This window comes from Dasypus novemcinctus, chromosome 31, assembly GCF_030445035.2.
Source record: "Dasypus novemcinctus isolate mDasNov1 chromosome 31, mDasNov1.1.hap2, whole genome shotgun sequence".
Lineage (NCBI taxonomy): Eukaryota > Metazoa > Chordata > Mammalia > Cingulata > Dasypodidae > Dasypus > Dasypus novemcinctus.
In genome coordinates, this window is record NC_080703.1 from 24487823 (window position 1) to 24498847 (window position 11025).

Here is an 11025-nt window from a genome sequence, read left to right on the forward strand (position 1 = left end):
CCTGCCCAGGAATGGCGCCGCCCACACAGAGAGCTGACACAGCAAGATGACGCAACAAAAAGAAACACAGATTCCTGTGCCGCTGACAACAACAGAAGCGGACAAAGAAGAACACGCAGCAAATAGACACAGAGAACAGACAACCGGGGTGGGGGGAAGGGGAGATAAATAAATAAATAAATAAATAAATCTTTTTTTAAAAAAAGGCCCACGCTCATTCACTTTGGGCACACCTCAATTAATAACATCTTCAATGTCCTATTTACAAATGGTTCACAGTCACAGGACCAGGGGTTGGAACGTGCCTTCTTTGGGGACATGATTCAATCCCCAACATCGTCAAAAGGAAGCCTGTTATTTTTCACCATAAACTTGGGCATTAACACATTTCTCCCCCCGAAGTTGTTCAAGTCAACGAGCATTTTCCTGTTTTGTTGGCACCTGTTCTTCACACTTTACCTTTACTTATACTTTGCTATACTTTTACTTATACTATACTTTACTTATACTTTGCTAGGCTGCAGAAATGCACTATACCAGGACTGGCTTGGCTTGCAATCTTACAGTTCCAAGGCTGATAAAGATGTTCAAATAAGGCATCATCAGGTGGTGCTTTTTCCCCAAAGACCAGCTGATGGTGATCCTGAACTTCGTCATCACATGGCAAGGCACATGGCAGCGCCCGCTGGTTTCTTCCTTCTCTTCTGGGTTTCCTTGCTTGCAGCTTCTGGAGTCAGTGGCTTTTGTTTTTTCTCACTCCATATTCTTCCTTTTTATAAAGGACTCCAATAAGAGGATTAAGACCCATCCTGGGCCATGCCTTACTGAAGAAACCTAATCAAAGGCCCTCAACTGAAGTAACCTAATCAAAAGTTCCCACCCACAGTAAGTTCATACCCACAGGAATGGGCCAGCTTTAAGAAAATGATTTTCTGGGGTACATACAGCCTCAAACTACCACACTCCTCCATCAGCTTATATGGAGTATCATAATTTGGTCATCATATAGCTTTTGCAGTGTATAGTTCCATGCTCACCAAGCGATGCTTAGTGATAATAACAATAACCAAAAAAGAATAGAAAATCCCATCTTCTAATTGGGCCAAAAGGCATGTAAATATCCAGGCACTGTGTTAGAAATTATGGATAATAACAATGTTGGTAAAATAGTCTGTGAGCCTTGGGTGCAGAAGAAGGAATGGAATGACAGATAGTAAACTCTCCTATGTCTCCAAGAGCCAGGTTTACCTGAAGTTTATGAATGTAAGGTCTGTTAAACCTTTTCTGGATACATCCCTTTAATGGCACTTGACTGTTAATACTGTAAATATTTGTTTAGCGTTGACTGAGAGCCTTCATGACAAGTACCTTATGATTTTCATTCTTCTAGCCTTGGTACCCAGGATATCAGCTCTAGCCCATAGTAGGTCTTCAATCAATATTTCCTAGATTAATAAAATGTGGGTGATTCCTGGCTACCTTTAAGGACTGAAGGTTTGTGCATAGTGTTGACAGCATTCCTTTAGGTATGTCTAAGTCAAATGTCAGCTAAAAAACTAGATAAGATTGTCTTACAAACTTTCCCAAGACTTCCGTGAATGCCGGAGGGCTTACTTTCTCAGTTTCTCTAGCTAGACTTTTGGGCTCTGCTTCCACTGAATTAGTTCAGTTCGTGATGATCTCACCATCCTACACATTCTTTTGCAATGTCTTGACTCATCTGGTACTGAGTCCCTTGAGTTTCACAAAAACCTCACCTGCATTGATTCTTTTTATCTGTAGGATCTTTACAGCAGCTTTGAAGAGATGGGAAGGATCTAACCTATAACAGCTTAAGTTCAGTAGTATTGAATATTAGATATCCCAGTTTTTAAAATACATTCTACTAGAATCCTGACTGCCTGCCCATCCCTTCTTTTTCACCTCTTGTCCACTCCTGCTTCTGAATTTCTAATAATTTAAAAACCAAATGTGCCCCAGTTGTACTCTTGAAATGACACATGCTTGCCCTTCTCCTCTAGGTCAAACTCACTTTTGAAGGTGCCCAGAGAGGCGTGAAGCTTCCTTGGTCTAGGGGAGAGGGAGAGAGGAGTCAGAAGGAAACTAAAAAAGTGTGATGCTTTGAGCATTCCTGATAAGAGACCTGGCACTGTCCCTCCCATGGCCAGTCCCCTGGAGTTGGGAAGCACAACACGGTCTCCACGAAGGTTTTGGTATCTGAGCAAATAGCACTTTTGAGCCACCACTGACCAGGTCACAGTTGAGGGGGGACAAGATCCCTGAGTTCTCATCATGGCACAGGTGTAGAAGCTGCAGGGGTGCTCTGCCCATGAACCAAGGCAGCTTTCAAGAGTTCCCAGGAGGCACACAGGGAGTGGAGAGCAGGAGCCTCCCATGCAAGCCTGAAGTAGTAAAAGCCACAGACCCCTCCATTAAGTCTCCCCAGCCCACAGAGGACAGCAGGAAGAAAATGGAGCATTTCCTGTGTCCCAAGAGGAGCGCCAAGGGATCTGAGTGAGAAGTGGCCCCGTGGAGATCCTATATATATGGGAATGTGGATCAGTTCAGCAGGGCGTGCCATGGATTGATGGTTGAGACCTGACGGGATGAGGTACAGGCGCTGCCATCAATAAATGACAAAGGCCAGAGACCCTTCCCCAGCCTTGTAAACCAGATGTTACTGAGGGAAGAGGTGTATCTCTCCTAACACCTTTGGGTGTCACCCTCCCTGCTGCTGTCAGCAAATGTTTTAGAATCTCTCGTTCTTTTCAGTGGGTGTTACTTTATTTTCCTCAAGATAAATAAGCGTATTTGTTTTGAAGGTTTTTCCACTCCTGTGAGATCTTGTTTCATTGATTTTGTTTGTTGTCTTAGAATTGTATGTCGTCCATGGACTTTGGAATCTTGGCTTGCTTGCTCATTTGGAATGGGAGATTCTCTGTTAGTATGTTTATAAATATTTGTTCCTCTCTCTCTTTCTCTCTGCTCCTCCATCCGTGTATAGGAGTTTTCTGCTTGACTCCTCTAGTGGATGTAGGTGGTGTCCGCTCAGAATCCTTTACTGGCTAGTGCCGCCTTCCCCCAGCTGCTGTGAAGGTTGGCTACCCTGGAGAACTCACCTTGGACTAATGGGAAGATGCCTCACTGAAGATTGATTGACATGGGAGTACAAAAGGCCAGCCCCCTTGCCTCAGTGTGAGACCAATTCTGTGATACCTCACGCACCAGAGTTCCCTGTAGGATCCGATTGAGACCATCCTCCAGCTATGTCTCTTCCCCTGCCCTGTCCTGTTTCCATCACTCCCCTTCTCCAGAGAGCAGCCCCCAATAAATCGCTTGTATTCAAAGTCCTATCTCAAACTCTGCTTCTAGCAAACCTAACTTAAGACTCCTCCAGTTAGCAGCCTAGATTTGCAGTCTAAAACCAGTCTTCCCATGGTGGCTCGCCTCCCAAGTTTTGCAGTGATGTGGGTGTATCACAGATCATATCACTGAGATGTAGCGGGCTTTCAAATCTCAGCTGTTTGTTTATCCTCCAGCCTAATGAGACCAATAGCTACCAATGAGCCTTATTTCAGAGGGGAATAGCCCTGCACAGCCTCTGGCTTCAAGCTCCCCTACTGTGTGGAGAAATTGAGTCTGATGTACTAACATTTCCTCCTTTATCTTGTTTTTTTTTTATAAGATTTATTTTTATCGATTTCTCCCCACACCCTTGTTGTTTGCACTTACTGTGTCTGTCTGTCTTCCTTGTTTCTTTAGGAGGCACCAGGAACTGAACCTGGGACCTCTGATATGGGAAGGAGGTGCCTAATCACTTGAGCCACCTCCATTGCCTGCTTTGTTGTGTCTCTCATTGTGTTTTTTTTCCTTGTGTCTCTGTCTGTGTCATGTCATTGCGTCGGCCTACCACGCCTGCCCGTCATGTCAGCTCATTGTTATGCTTGTCCTCTTTAGGAGGCACCAGGAACGTCCACTCCCTACTTTGTTGTGTCTCTCATTATGCTTTTCTTCTTGCATCTCTAGCTGCATCAGCTTGCCGTGCCTGCCCATCATGCCAGCTAGCTGTCTTCTTTAGGAGGCACCAGGAACCAAACTAGGTACCTCCCATGTGGTAGATGGGAGCTCAATCACTTGAGCCACATTCGCTTCCCCCTCCTTTATCTTCTTAATTTTCTTAATGTTTATAATAGCTTTTTCAGGTGATTCCTTTTATATCCCAGGTATTCAATACTATCGTTGCAAATAAAGATACCTGACTTTTTCTTTCCAATTTTCACTTTCTTAAGTCACAATTGTCTCACCTGTGCCCATTAATCCCACTAAGTACAGTACAGACTAGCACACACACTACTTAAAATAAGTCTTTAAAAAGAATACTCTAAATTCAGCCCAGTGCTTTTTTTTTAACATTACTTTTTTTTTTTTTACTTTTTATTTTGAAATGCTTTCAAATTTAAGGACAGAAAATTCCAACATACCTTTATAACCCCAAGATAGTCAGATCCACCAATTTTTACTTTTTGTCATATTCGCAGTACCATTTTATCTATCCATTTTTCCATCTCTGCCTGTCTACTTATCAATTCATTTTCTGAATACTTGATTGCAAGTTGTATACATCATACCCCTTGAACACTTACTATGGCCATGTACATTTCCTAAGAACAAGAATATTCACTTATTTATCTACCTTAAGGACAGTTATCAATTCAAGAAATGTAACATTGATATAAAGCTTACAGTCTATGTTCCAATTTTTCATATATCCCAAAAATATCCCTTCAAGTCTTTTCTTCTCTCTTGCTAAATCCCATTCAGGATCATGTATTACATTTAATTTTCATTTTCTCTCTGGTTGCACTTTCTTTCTTCCTTTCTTCTTTTTTTTAATTGCAAGGACATAAATACAACATAATCTTTCCCATCTCAACCACCCCTAAGTACACTATGCAGTGGGAATTATCACATGCACTATGTTTTGCAGTACCTTCACCAACTTCTATTACTAGAATGTTCCCATCCTCCCAAACAAAAGTCCTATATCATTTTGCATTAACTCTCCATTCCCCTTGCCCCTCCACCCCTGGCAACCTATGAGCTTACATATACTCCAATATTTTCTTCGTAGTTACCCATGGTGCTTAAATTTCACACCCTAAATCTGTAATAATCTCATTTGCTTTGATACCAGTTTAACTTCAATAGTGTATTCTATGTTCCTATACCCCTCCATCCTTCACATTTATGTATGTATCACAAATTGCATTTAAACGTTATGAGCCCCAAACCACTGGTTTCTCATTACATTTTATGCATTTGCCTCTTAGATCCTGTAGGAAATTAAAAGTGAAATTACAAACTGAAAATACAATAGTATCAGCATTTATATTTACCCCTGTCATTACTCTCACTGGAGATCTTTATTACTTCTTGCAGCTTGGATATGTTGTCTAGTGACCTTTCCTTTCAACCTGAAAAACTCTTTAACATCTCTTGTTTCTGGTCTAGTGGTGATGAACTACCTCAGTTTTCGTTTACCTGATAATGGTTTAATCTTTCCCTCATTTTTGAAAGACAGTTTTGCCAGATATAGAATTCTTGGTTAGCAGGTTTGTTTGTTTGTTTGTTTTGGCTTTCAATACTTTAGACATGCCATCCTACTGCCTTCTTGCCTCTGTGGTTTCCAATGTGAAATCAGGGCTTAATCTTATTGAGGCTCCCCTGTACATGACAGGTTGCTTCTCTCCTGCAGTTTTAGAATTCTTCATCTTTGAAATTTGACAGTTTGATTATAATATACCATGGTGTGGATCTATTTGATTTTCCCCGTTTGGAATTTTCCCCTGGCTTGATGTGTATATTCATGTCTTTCATGAAATTTGGGAGTTTTCAACCATTATTTCTTTGAATATTCTCTCAGCCCCTCCCTTTCTTCTCCTTTGGGACCCTCACAATGCATATATTGGCATGCAGGATGGTGTCCCACAGGTGCCTCAGGCTCGGTTCACTTTTCTTCATTCTTCCTCCTGCCCCTCAGACTAGATGGCTTCAATAGTCTTATCTTCCAGTTCACTGATTCTTTCTTCTGCCAGCTCCAATCTGCTGTTGAACCCCTATTGGGATTTTTTAATGTCTTCTACTGTGGTCTTCAGCTCTGTTTGGTTCCTGTTCATAATTTCCACCTCTCTCTTGGTATTCTCTTTGTGTTCATCTATCATTTTCCTGATTTCCTTTAGTTCTTTGCCTATGTTTTCCTTTAACTCTTTGAGCATATTTACAACCAGATTTTAAAAGTTTTTGTCTGGTATGTCCCAGGTCTGGTACTCCTCATTGATGGTTTCTAATGTTTTAATTTTCTCCTTTTGGCTGGGCCATTACTTCCTATTTCCTTGTATCTTTTATAACCTTTTGTTGAAACATGGACATTTAGACTCTGAGGCATCTATTTCTTAAGCTTGTATCTGGCCAGTGATATGACAAAGATTTCCTTGAATGCCAGGAGCTAATGAAAGGAGGAAGAGGATGAGGTGGGGGAGGAGGAGGAGAGAAAGAAAACACCTTTCCCAGGCTTTACAGACAGACCTGTGTGAGTGTTCTCTTTCAGAGCTTACCCATATAATGAGTTTAGAGAACAGCTCAAGACCAAACGTAGGGGCTGCCCTGATCCTTTTTGTGCATGCATCTAGTCTTGGGCATGTGCATGTGGCTCTGGGAATTCCCCCATTTGCAAGGATATGAATGTCCCTTATTCCATAGGAGAGGAGATAGTTTCTTCACAGTCTTGGGCACTGCACTGTATATCCTACAGCCAGCAATCTCCTTCCCCAGGCTGCCACTTGATTACTGTCCTACAACATTCTGCAGGAGAGAGCTGGGTAAGCTGCTTCCCACATGCAGGGCAAAATTCTGGGACAGCAGGTCCCTCAGGCCACACCAGACAGATTGGGCCAGACGTATATGCTCCCAGTGTTTGCTTGAGAGTTACTCTGCTCGTTCTGGAAATAGGACCAAGGGAGCTGAGTAAGGGGTGGCCCCTGCTGGGCCAGTGAGGGGTAGGGAAGGGGCCAGCCAGAGAGCCATAAGATCCTCCTGCCTTTAAGGACTTTTTCATGATGTGGCCCTCACCCTAAAACTGCAGTCCTTAAACTGTTTTCTGGAGCTTTGAGAAAGCTGTTTTGCCAGTTCTTGCTGGTTGTTTAAAGCTTTGGGACGGTGGGGTTGGGGAGAGCCTTAAAGAGTCTTGCTCCACTTGATTTTTTTTTTTTTTTTTTTTTTTTTGAGGTACTGGGGCCGGGGATTGAAACCAGGGCCTCGTATGTGGGAAGCTGGCGCTCAACCCCTGAGCGATGCTGGCTCCCCTTCGTAGGTTTTTTCATTTGTTTGTTTGTTTTTAGGAGGTACTGGGGATCAAACCTGGGACCTCATACATGGGTGCTCAACCACTTGAGCTACCTCCACTCCCCCTCCACTTGATTTTAAACTTAACTTTTTAGAACAGATTTAGTTGACAGAACAGTTGTAAAGAGAGTACAGAGAGTTCCCACGTACCTCTCACCCAGTTTCCCCTATTACTAACATCTTACATTTCTGTGGTGCATTTGTTAACAATTAACGAACTAATATCAATGTCATTATTAACCACACTTTATTCAGATTTCCTTACTTTTTACCTGATGGCCTTTTCCTCTTCCAACACGAATTAAATTTAATTGCCATGGCTCCCTAGGCGACTCTGGGCTGTGAGTTTCTCAGACTTTTCTTGTTTCTTATGATAGTCACAGTTTGGACGTATGCTGGTCAGGAATTTGTAGAATGTCCCCCTATTCCACGTTTTATACCTCCAACCTACTCCTCTTACGGCATGGAGCTGGTACCTACATTGCAGTGTTACGTAGAATGGTCATAGCATGCATTCTTGATCTCTCACCTGTTTTCAGCTGGGAAGCTCTGCAGTCTGAGCTGAGGTAGGTATCACAGTAATGAATTATTATAGTCCTACATTTCTCTCCCTCTCTTTTCATCAATAAGTCAATAATATTATTTTTCTTAGTATCTATGCTTGAATTGTCTAACATTCTTACATGTATGTGTGTGTCAGTGTGTCCGTGTATACATGTCTGTCCTGTGTGTCCATGTATGTGTGTGTCGGTGTATATCTGTGTGTCTGTGTAAGTTTGTGTGTCTCTGTATGTCTGGGTCTGTGTATATATGTGTGTCTGTGTATTTGTCTCTGTATGTGTGTATCCATGTGTGTGTGTCTGTGTGTCCATGTATGTGTGTGTCGGTGTATATCTGTGTGTCTGTGTATGTTTGTGTGTCTCTGTATGTCTGGGTCTGTGTATATGTGTGTGTCTGTGTATTTGTCTCTGTATGTGTGTATCCATGTGTGTGTGTCTTGTGTGTCCATGTATGTGTGTGTCTGTGTGTCTGTGTATATTTGTGTGTCTCTATAGGTCTGTGTGTTTATGTGTGGGTCTGTGTATGTGTGTGTCTGTATTTGTGTCTGTGTGTGTGTATGTGTGTGTCTCTGGGTCTGTGGGTGGGGTGAGGGTGTTGGGTACTTTTCCAGCCCACCTGTTTTCACAACCCAAATGGCTTTTCTCCTACCGCCCAGAGACAGGCTCCTACCTGCAAATTTAAGGTTTGGCAAGCCTGCCTCGCCTGCTTCTCTAAGTCAAACCGGGACTAGGAAGGCTCCTGCCACCAGCCCTGCTCCCCTGCGTTTGCACCTCACGGTGTACCCCTCGCCTTCACCTTCTCTCGTGCTGCACCCTCTCACCACCCTTGTCTTCACTTTTTCCCACGCTGATTTTGCCAGATAGCACCTGCTTTAGCAGCCCTTACAAGTGTTTTGGAGTTTAAAAAGTTATATTGGTCTTCAATTTTGATTGAAAATGGAGTTGTAGGGTTTTCATTTGTTTGTTTTATTAGAGGAATGGGATAAAAGAATGTAATATAAAATTAAAAGTGACAAAATAGAGATGAGGAATAACCAAAGTAAGCAAAACACAACTAGAAGACTAAAACATTAAAGGAAGAAAAGAAATAAATGCGTTTTTAAAATTATACAAAAATTATAATCAATAACTGATAAGATTAGGAGCTGAGCTTATAAAACAAAGAAGGTTCATATTGCTCCAACAGACCAAAGCAATCGAGGATCTAAGGGAGCCAGCTATGAAGAGGAGTCCTGCCAGGCTCCCACACAGAGCCAGGTTTTGAACCTCACTTTAATGAACTTCAAAGTCCCCTCTAGACTGTATCTCACTACTTAAACATTTGGGGGCCTTTATTTCTGATTTCTAATTTTTGCTGATAACTGAAGGATGTCCAATTTATCTTGCTGCCAGTTTCCCAAAGCAAATTTTACTGGAAACAAGTAAAATATAAGTTCTTAATTCTTAATTCTCAATTTTGAAATCCCCAAATCCCTAAAAACCAAAATTGTTATATTTCTTTTTTAAGTATTTTTTTTTAATTAGAGAAGCTGTAGGTTTACAGAAAAAGCATGCAAAAAAATAGAGTTCCCATACCTACCCACCCCCATTATTAACACCTTGCATTAGTGTGGGATCTTTGTTTCAACTGATAAAAAAATATTATCATAATTTAATTGTACTATTAACTATAGTCCATAGTTTACATTAGGATTCACTGTGGGTTTTTTAATTCATTCTTCTTGCTGCCATTTTCCAATATCTAAAAATGCAGACCTCTGCAGCTGTGCTCATACCAAAAGTCTTAATGAAGTAATTTTTGACCTACAGACTACCCACGAATTTCTGGAACTAGCAGGCGATTCAGTCCGTATTTGAACTCTGTCACATAAAATTATATTAGAAACACAATGGGGATTTTGGGGGCTAGGACTGGTGAACCGTGTGTAATGAAATAGAAACTTGAGTTGTGCCAGTGTAGACCGCTCAGTTAAGAGACGGGGAAATTCAGTCCATCAGCAGAACCTGCTTGGACAAGTGCTTTGTGCTGGGCATTTTGTTCAGCCGTTAGGTGGAGGCCATTGTCGGTGGATGTAGACGAATTCATGACTAGAAGGCTGTTTGCCCCGAGCCTCAGTTTACTGGGGATAATAAAGCCAACCTCATCGACTTTTGGGTGTTGTTGAGGCTGAAACTAGTTTCAGTATATGAAAGCATTTTGTGGATTTCTGATTTTCTAAAGAGGGATTTGAAACCATTCTAAGCTCTCCAGGAGTAAAGTGTCAGGACCACGAAAATGCATGGAGCTTGTGCCAGTTCAGATGAGCCAAGAGGGCCCCAGATGGAGCAGACAGTCACTGACTGGTACAGGCTACAGGACGCCGGGCTGTCGTGGCCTGGCCAAGGGGAGAGGTGGGTTATGACCATAACAGGGAAAGGGGGATATAGGGGAAGAGGCCTCAGGGCGCGAGGCAGGCAAATTACAGGGGCAAGAGTGAGGTTGACTGCAGGAAAGCAGCGGAGGCAAGCATGAAGGGGAGGACAGCGAGTGAAGGGCGTCCCTGCTGCCGGGACTAAACCTACTCCTTCTCCCACACCTGGAGTCAGTTTCCATTTGTTACCAGCTGTCCGCTTTTCCCCGGTATGGTCAGAGACTCCCTGTTTTAGGTTTGGGTTCTTGGACACCAACTCTCAGACTCCGAGATTAGGGTGCAGGAGATTTAATGGGGAGTCCTCTCGGAAAATCAACCTGCCAGGCTGTGAAGGAAGCGGGATAGGGCAGTGGGAAAAGCCGAACTGTGACGAGGGAGCTGCGGCGGCCTCAGCTCATCCCCTGGGACCTCTGGAGTTGGGTGGCCTTCAGAGTTGTCCCAAGTCGAGGCAAGGGGGCCGGTGCTTGTGTCCGGTCACTGAACGTGAGCTGCCCCCGTGGAGGACAATTCCTGAAGGGACACCACTGAGAGCCGCCAGCTGCCGGCACTGGGAGCTGGCAGCGTGAGCACCTCGGCCTGAGCAGGGCTGCACGGGGCTGCTCCCCACAGCACCCTCCTCAGCTCAGGGCACCGTGGAGACAACGCAGTGACCC